Raw genomic sequence first — 9022 nt, 5'->3', positions numbered from 1 at the left:
TCTCTTTAAAATCTGTGGAAATAAAAGCTTGTGGTCTCTCTTGTGCACTAAGCCTGGATCTTGCTAGGTGAAGCACATTAGTGATAACAGTGGGGAGGGTATGAAAGAATTAATTGGTATATTTGTCTGCAGTATTACACAGCTAATGAAACTACAGTCAGTCCCAGTGAAATCACTGCTGCCAAACTTGAGATTTGTTGCAACTTTCAGCATGGTTCATGCATCTAACGAATCCGAACATCCGTGTCTCCTTTAAGGATATGCAAGCACTGGCCTTGAGTAAGCTGGGTTTGGATATGGCTGAAGAAATCCAATGGTACTTTCATGATTTTTGATGGGTTCTTCAGACCTGCTGTGGCATTTCACTGCGCCATATAGGAACATGGCAAAATCTCTTCTCGTAGAATCTCTTTCTGGACAAGCAGAGTGAGATGAAAACAACACAGGAAGAGTCTAAGAGAAGTTCATAGTCAGGTGCACTGTGTCTCTGTTTTATAAGGTAGGCAGTGTCTGAGCACTTACATGGTAGAGACGATATGCAAGAAAACTCAATTTTCTCTCCTGAACTGGCAAAGAACTTTTTATGATCAAAGTGAGGGAACAAAGTGATGGTAAAGCAGTGTTAATTTTCAGCAATATGGCGATAAATAACAAAGATCCACTCCAACATACAGCTGTGCCAGAAGGAAAAGCGTTGACTGACTTCTGATCACTTTCTTGTTTTACTCTACGTGCTAAAAGCACTTTCCTGACTTACCTCAGTGGAACTGAGGGCAGATCTGTTTGATTTTTTTTCCCCTATAATTTCCAGTGTCAACGCAGCACAACATTACTATTTTGCTAGATCTCTTCAGTTGGTAGGGTGATATCTTGCTAACAAAACTCTGTGCAATGTGAAATTGAAGCCTTCACGTTACACTGAAATTGTCCTAAATTTATGGGAGTAGACACTGCTTAAAGAAGAGTGAATTTTGGACTCAAATAATGTTTTGTCACAGGAACAATATTTGTAGAAGCCCAAAAGATGTCAGCATTAGTGTAATGCACATCCATGGGAAACTGAAACTTACATAGTACTATAAAGTCGTAAACTGGCAGGAGAGGTTCACAGCCTCCATTTAGAAAACTTGTATTTTCTCACTCAAAAAAGTTTTTTGGAAAATGAAAAATTTGTAGAAAATACTTGCCAAACATTGCACTAGGATCTAAATGGGTTGTTTTGTGTTATACTAGTGGGTCAGACAATGTAACAACAGCATGATGCAAAATTATTCTGATGAAATGCTTCTAAGAAGACTTGGAATTGTTTGGTATGCTTTTCATCTTGCAGGAGCAACAGACAATGGTGTCTACAAATTATTTTTTTGCATATTTTTATTGCTACTGTGCCTGGAAATGGGTTAATATTTTTTAATAACTTTCATTTAATCTTAGCTGTTTTACCCATATTGAATGTGTGAAATGCTATAACCATAAGAAGTGCCTGGGGCAGAGGACTGAGATTGTAAGGCCTAGGGCCTTTTGTTGTGTAAATAACCTGTGAAGAACATAATTCCTACCAGAATATTTATAGATTAGCTCCAGATTAGTTTTCCAATAATGAATTCAAAATAAATATTTTTAAATAAATAAATAAATAAATAAATGGAAAAGCCTTTACTTACTTTGCACTCATACAATATGTGTCTAAGTACAATCATTTCCTAAAGCACACTGAAGAAGCAGGGGTGAGGGGAAGCAAGGAAGACAAACACCTACAAGTTTCCTTACACCATAAATACAGTGTGTTTATACATTACTGGATGATCTTTAGCTATTGTAAAGTGGAATAGCTACACAAAAGTTACTGCTCCGCCTGAAGGCAGTGAAGTTACATTGATATAATCTAAACACCTGGCCCAACAGGGAACAGGATCAATTCATCCTGAGAGAATGTGCTAATCCATGCGCAGTAGTGGAAAACCAGAACAATCTCCTGGGAAATGAACCCTATGAAGAGCCACTGGCATTTGCACTCTGCACGGTACATATTTACTGTGATTGCTGTTGGAGGTATTATAAAAGGTTTTCAGAAATTTCTTACATCTGTCATTCTGAAGCAGACCCTCAGCCACAGTTTAGCCATCAGCTTCTTCCCTGCCAGCACCATCATTGCCTCTACTGCTGACTCAAGTCCTTCCAGTGACCCACACAGATAAGTCTGCTTCTCTGGTTTCTCCAATTTTATTTCTAATGACACCTCCAATCTCCTTGTTCACCCAGGGAGCATGTGAGGGTCTCCAGGGGCACTGCATCTCTAATCTTTCAGTCAGCACCACTAAAAAAGCTATATTTAGCTGACTTTCTGAATGTGCCAAGCTGTGGCTGGCCATGAGTGCCACGCACTGTTCAAGAAGCCGTGCTTTGGAAAGATGAGCACTCAGAGAAGGCACCGGGATTCCCAGGGAAAGAAGAGATACTTGAAGGCAGAAGGTTTCAGTCACAGACTTCAGGACTGGTGGCCGCCTCTTAGAAAGAAAGCAACAGCACACATAGTGCTGCTTCCCAGAAATAGTACTGTGACAAAGTAAAAGCGAGCGGATGTAGCTCACTAGATGAGGAGAAGGATTGTGGGTTTTTTTGTTTTTAAAGTTCTTACAAAATCTGAGGTCTTCAGACACCTCCATGCACGCCTTCATGCAATCTGACAGATAAAATCCTCCTGTAACTAGAGTTGTAATCTCTTTTGAATCTGCTTTTATACTTCAAGCCAAGTCAATGACAAGAACAGGATATTTAAGTCCCTGCCCAATTTAGCCTCACATTCTTGTCACTTCTTTGATATTGGTTATACTTTTACCAGGTTATTTTATCTTTCATCTTCTCACCCACTATAAAATTTCAGTCAAAATAGCTGAAATCACTCAAGTGATTCTGAGCTGACAAACAGATGCTTTAAAAAGAAGGGAAAAATCTTAGCTGCCGTATGTTTCCATGTATCCCTCATTTCTATACATGAAAAGCATAATGCAAAATCTGACTTTTTGCCTCATGTAGCTTTTTCCACATTTTTGATTCAATCCGTGACCCATATATTTAAGGACCTTTGTATTTGGCTACTTTGGTATTTGTAATGGGGAAAGTTCTACAGCACCTCTGAATTGTTTTTCAGTTTTGTCCTTGTGTGGTGTCAGCTCTTTGTTGTTAAACCAGATTTACACAGAGACTGTGACAGTAACAGCAGCAGCCTGTAATCTGTCAAGTCTGTCTAAAATGTCCTTCAGTTGCCTTTGTAAATTTAGTGCATCTGTATAAAGCCCCTTGTTGCGTAAAATATACGCTCTGGTTTTGATCAAGTCCTCCATATGCTCAGAGCAAATTTCAAGACACTTTGGTAGCTGTATGCAAATGCAGAGACAGATTCTAGGCTCTTCAATACATCTCTTTGTGCCTTTTTGCTGCTACAGTAATTGCTTTATGTTTCTTATTTTTGTGCTATATTGATGATAATTTTAACACAGGAAAAGGTTGTAACTTTCCTAGTTTCTACTTTTCAGGCTTTTTTTATGGTGTAATCGCCAACCGGTCCTTTCAGGTTTGTTGTTTGAAGCTTGTTCTATATTCAGTGTTTAGTTTTACAGCTGAACATCAGCTTTTCTTAAATGAAGCTGCTATTAATAAAACAATGGAAAACTTGGGCCAGGGATTAAAATGAGCAGATAAGACAATGGTTCAAAAATGTCTGCCTGCGGCATTAATTGCTTCCATATCCTACTCTTCTATTTCAAACATTTGAGAAAATGACACAAGGGAATAATCTAAGTTTTGGCTCTTTTTGAAAGTAACGTCCACTGTTTTCCATAAAGCAAAAAAAAATTCACGGTCTACTGCCCACTGTCCATGAAACAGAATAAGAAGATTCCCAGCAAAATACCTTGCTCTCTGCTGGGGTTGTCCACCCTCCTAATAACCGATGGATTTGTTATACCTTACTTCAAAATAACACACTTAGCGGGTTGCTGAATGAGGAGCCACGCCCAGGAAGTCATAGATAAACATAGATATACAGGACAAAGCCCGTCCCCTTGTCTTCAAGATTCACCCCTTGAAGCTGGGGTTAGACACAAAACCCACTTGTTTTTCACAAAACAGAGCTGGGCAATGTGACAGTGACATTTCTTTTATCCCTCAGGTGAGGAGTTAAGAGCATTCCTCTTGCACGGACCCAGGACTGGTTACACACTTCTGCCTTTGGAAAGTGCCGCTGACAAGCAGTGACTCCGAGCTGCCGAGAGACTGCTCCACTGCCAAGTAGAGGACATCTTTGCATGGGCCTTCCATTTTTTTTTTTCTGTTAAAATTGCTCCAGTTGTTATAATACAGTGAAACATTCATAGTAGCCTGAGGTCTGCTCTGGAGGGGTTCCAGGCTGTAGTCCCAGCTTCACCTGTGTTTTAAGGCCTTGTCTGATAGGTACGCTCCCTAAACTCCCACAGGATAACTCACATTTGATTACGTATGGAAAGCACAGGAGTAAGTAGCTTTTGAATTCCAGCATGTTTGACAAGTCTTAGACAAGACTTGTGGAAAGCAGTGACAAAACCCACCTCTTACCAATGTCTGGTGTGAGGTACAACAAGCTCCACCATCCCCTGTCCTCATGGATAGAAAAGTTACCTTAGGGTGCAGGAGGCACTTCGCTTTCCTGTGCTTTCCAGGTAGACAACTCAGGATCCTCTTTTCAGCAGATGGTTACGATTTTATAGGTTTCTGTTAGCAGAAACTTCAACACCCTGAGTTTCTGATGTCTCCAGGGATAGGCAGCAGCTGAACAGGGTATTTCTAAGTTCTGTGTTTGGGGGAGTGTGTACGTGGCCTGACATGTAAGTAAACTATCTAGATCCATTTTTTGGATCCATTCTGAGCTTTTCACCTCTTCTTCAGTCTTATGCAACTAAGAAACTCATGTCCTGATTCTTAGTAGGTAATGTGTGATATTTCTCACTGATCACACTGATTACAGCAAAAAAAGTGCTACAATCATGCATGAGTCCAACACTGAAAGCTAACAATAAGATAACCTATCATGTTTACACTACATCGGAGCACTGTATGTTTGCTTATGCCCTGAAATGCCCAATGAGTCCACCCAGTTTACACACCATTCAGTAAGCCATTTTTCCCTCAGAGAACTACCAATAAATTCATCATCCTCTTCTTGTTCCTAGGTTTTCTGGATGGTTAAGATTTCCATTCACAATCTGAAATAAAAGCATAATGTTTTGGCATCAAAATCTCTCATTTGCTTCCATAAATGTGGAGAATACCATTTATCTCCCCCTAAAAGTAAAAAAGAAACTCAGTATTCTACAAAATCGTTTCAATAAGAACAATTCTTTTTTGTAGTCCTATTGGTAGATGATGAAGAAAAATATCAGTATCTATAAATATCACAGAAACATACACATTAAAAATGGAAAGGACATACCAGATCAATTAGTTAATCTCCTCGTGAATGAAGTGCTATTCCACATGGTACAATATAATTTATTCTATCTAGTTCTTATTTACCACAACCATTCAGATGTACAGAAGAAACTAATCACTTTAATGACTGGGAGACCTTTGTGAATGGTTGAACTTTGGGGGAAATTAAATAGTATGAAATCTGCAGAAAACAGAAAAACATGCAAAACTGCATTGGGCGACCACGTGGTGATCAGGAGTTTCTATATCAGTTGTCTTTGAAAGATGCAGGCCTGAACTGGGCATGTTGGGGACTGAGATGCAAATTCCCCAGCTTTTATATATAAGACATTTAAACTGAAAAGCTCAGAGCAAACTGTGCTCCCCTGTGGATATTGAAGAGTTACAAGTGTATGTAAGTCAAAACACAGTTGATGCTGAAATTACAGTAGCTTAGTAACAAGAGAAATATACTGATGATGGAATGAACCCAGAAATAACTGATGTTAAATTAGCCTGGTAAATGGGCAATTAGCATGGACGTGGTGCGTACAAATATGCCTCAGGTATTACCATGCTAATTACTCAGAGGCTTCATTATTCAGACCTTCCCTGCCGTTTGCCTTTTTCGTTTAGTTTGTAGGTATATGTCATATTGCAGCTAAGTTCTGTTGTGGAAAAGGAAAGGGTACAGCAGATCTCATTGATAACCATTGTGTGCTCTCCTCAGCTTGTTCAGCGTTGCCCTTCCCTGGGTGCAGTGTGCGTGGCCAGCTAAGGCTTTTGATCTACACAGGCAAGAGCTCTGTCGGGGTGGGGGTAGGGGTACCAAGAACAGATCAGGTGAGGACATAGCCCTGGTGAAACTCAGCACATTAAATCTGGCTGATTAAGCTACATCTTCCATTCATAGATATCTATTTATTGCAGAAATTGTAATGAAGACTTAAAAAAAAAAAAGAAAAAAGATGGTCTGATCTGTCAGGACTATTAGACTTCGGAAAGATTTTCTGAAGCTGAGATGGATCATTAATGAGTGGTTTCAAACCACTACAGTAATTTCGTCTTTATGGATTTCCATTATTTGAGCAGTGGTAGAAATATATTAATTAATTTTTCACGGATGCACCTAAGTAGCCTTTACACACAGCAGACAAATAAAATCAACAGTGAAATCATGGTTTAATTATTTACCTAGCAACAACTTAGAATCAATACAACATCTCTTACTGACTGCGAGAACTTAATCCCTTTTCTGTTCTCGTCCTTTTATGTGGCTATCATGCAATCAGGAGACAAAAGACGATGGAATTTCACTCATATAATTATAGCTCATCAAAATGGCCTTCATGAACAATTCATTTTTCAGATTTGACCCTTTTTCTGTTGGAGAATTATCTGTGAACTGATCGTGGCTTTTATTATTTGGTTGATGAAGAGCTTTTTCCAAACACATCTGAGCCTGACTGTAGCAAGTACTTCTTTGAGTGTTTGTTATTTAGAGTTCTCCGGTTGGATCATATCAGCTCTCTCGTATGGTATAATTTTTTTACTGTTTGATTAAATAGACCTCCTTTACAAAGTGGAGGCACGCCAAAGAAAATGCTAGACTGATGAAACTTTCCCAGGGAGAAAAGCGAATATTCCATGGAGACTTACCAGGAAATTTTAAGGCCTGAAATCACAAAGTGTGGGTATAATGCAAAATAGAGATAACAACTTACCACTGTGCTTAACCATTTTATTTCTGCTTTAGTACAGATCTTTGTTGAAACACTGTCCAGCCTTCCTAAAGTTCAGGACTTTTTAGAAATTATTCAACATTAAACCTCAAGGCTGTTTGTTATATGTAGCACTTGCTAACAAGATCTTAATAGTTTTGAGTCAGTCTCAGAAGGAAACTCTCTCATAGGCCTCTAGAAAAAAACTAGTGCTTCAAAAAATTATTGTAAATGGTGTAACATACAGCAAATACCACTACAAGTGAATTTCAGACGTTTACAGTGCAGATCTACTTATCCTGCTCCTGCAGATCCCCCTCCTCCTACCACAATCAGATCTGCTGTATATTTCTGATTAAATAGAGAATGTCAATTTTTATGGTTTCATACATGTCATCCAGCTTTTCCAAGACTGTCGTCCAGTTTCTCTCAGTCATTACAGAATGGTGATATTGAGTGCTGTCAGCCACCTGGGATTGTGACGCTTTACAAGAAAAAGGCAGTCCCCTCCCTCCTCTCTCCCCAAACCCATAAACCCATTACTCTCTTAAAATAAGAAATACTTTCTGTCTTGTTCAATAACATAAGTAGCACTGAACTGAAATACCCTACAAGAGGACTTCCCAGTAAATAAAGCTGGAATTATACTCTTAGACGTAGCCAAAGTATTGTAAATTTGGGGAACCTGTTCTCATGTATTGTACATTCTCATGTATTATGTGTTACGTCAGTCGGTCACCAAACCTCTAACTTGTAAGTTTGTAATGTCTTCACCTGTGGTTTATTGCAATGAACTCCTCCCTTTGCCCCTGCTTGGGCTTGGATTTATCCCCAGACTGCTGTCCCGTAGGAGTGTACCTGCACCACGTGGAGCCTGATTTATGAACCACCGTCTCTTCAGGGGTATACCTGCTGCAGCATTAACTTATCCACAGCCACAGTCCCTTTAAGGTGCACCTGTTCCAGAGTGGCCTTATCCATGGGCCACGATGCCTTCAGAGATGCACCTGCTCCAGCGTGGCCTTACCCACAGCCACGGTCCTTTTAGAAGCAAACCTGCTCCAACATGGCCTTACCTATGGCGGCAGTCCCTCCAGGGGGGTACCTGCTCTGTCATGGGCTTATCAATGGCCACACACTTTGAGGTGCTCCAGCATGACCTCATGCATAGCCACTGATGCTTCAAGGTGTACCTGCTACAGTATGGATTTATCCACAGCCACAGATATTTCAAGGTGCACCTTCTCCAGCATGGATATAACCTTGCTCTACAGTCCCTTCAGAGGTATACCTGTTGCGACACAGACATAACCATGGACACAGTCGCTTTGGGGTGTCCTGGTCCCTTGTGGACTCATCCACTGGTCACAGTCTCTTTGACTTGAGTTCATAGTGGACTTCTAGCCTGTCCAGTACAGCAGCACAGAAACAGCAGCGATGCCCTGGCCATCTGCCAGCCCAGGTGCATGGCCATTGCTTTTATCAGAATGTTCCCAGTCACAGCAGAATAACATGATAAGCAGTACAGCAGTACAGCAAGCAGTGAAACCAAGAAGGAGCCACTAACGAGCACTGAACTCTAATATACAGTAAGGCAAGCAAGCCCCGTGGCAAGCACTGGAGCTGATTAATAGCTGAACAGCAATAACAGCTATAAATTTGATCTAGCACATTCCAATCAAATCTGTCATTATCTCAAACTGGTTTTTGCCTCACGTTGGGTGCCAAAAAGGACTGTTGTGGGTTAACCCTCACAGTCAGCTCAGCCCCATGCAGCCGCTGGCTCACTTGGGTCAAGCGCCCAGGTCTCGCTCCTCCTCATCCCTGCACCTGGCAAGCTCAAAAACACTGAGATC

Source organism: Charadrius vociferus, unplaced genomic scaffold, assembly GCF_000708025.1.
Source record: "Charadrius vociferus isolate BGI_N301 unplaced genomic scaffold, ASM70802v2 scaffold92, whole genome shotgun sequence".
NCBI lineage: Eukaryota > Metazoa > Chordata > Aves > Charadriiformes > Charadriidae > Charadrius > Charadrius vociferus.
Note: the sequence above shows the minus strand (reverse complement) of the source record.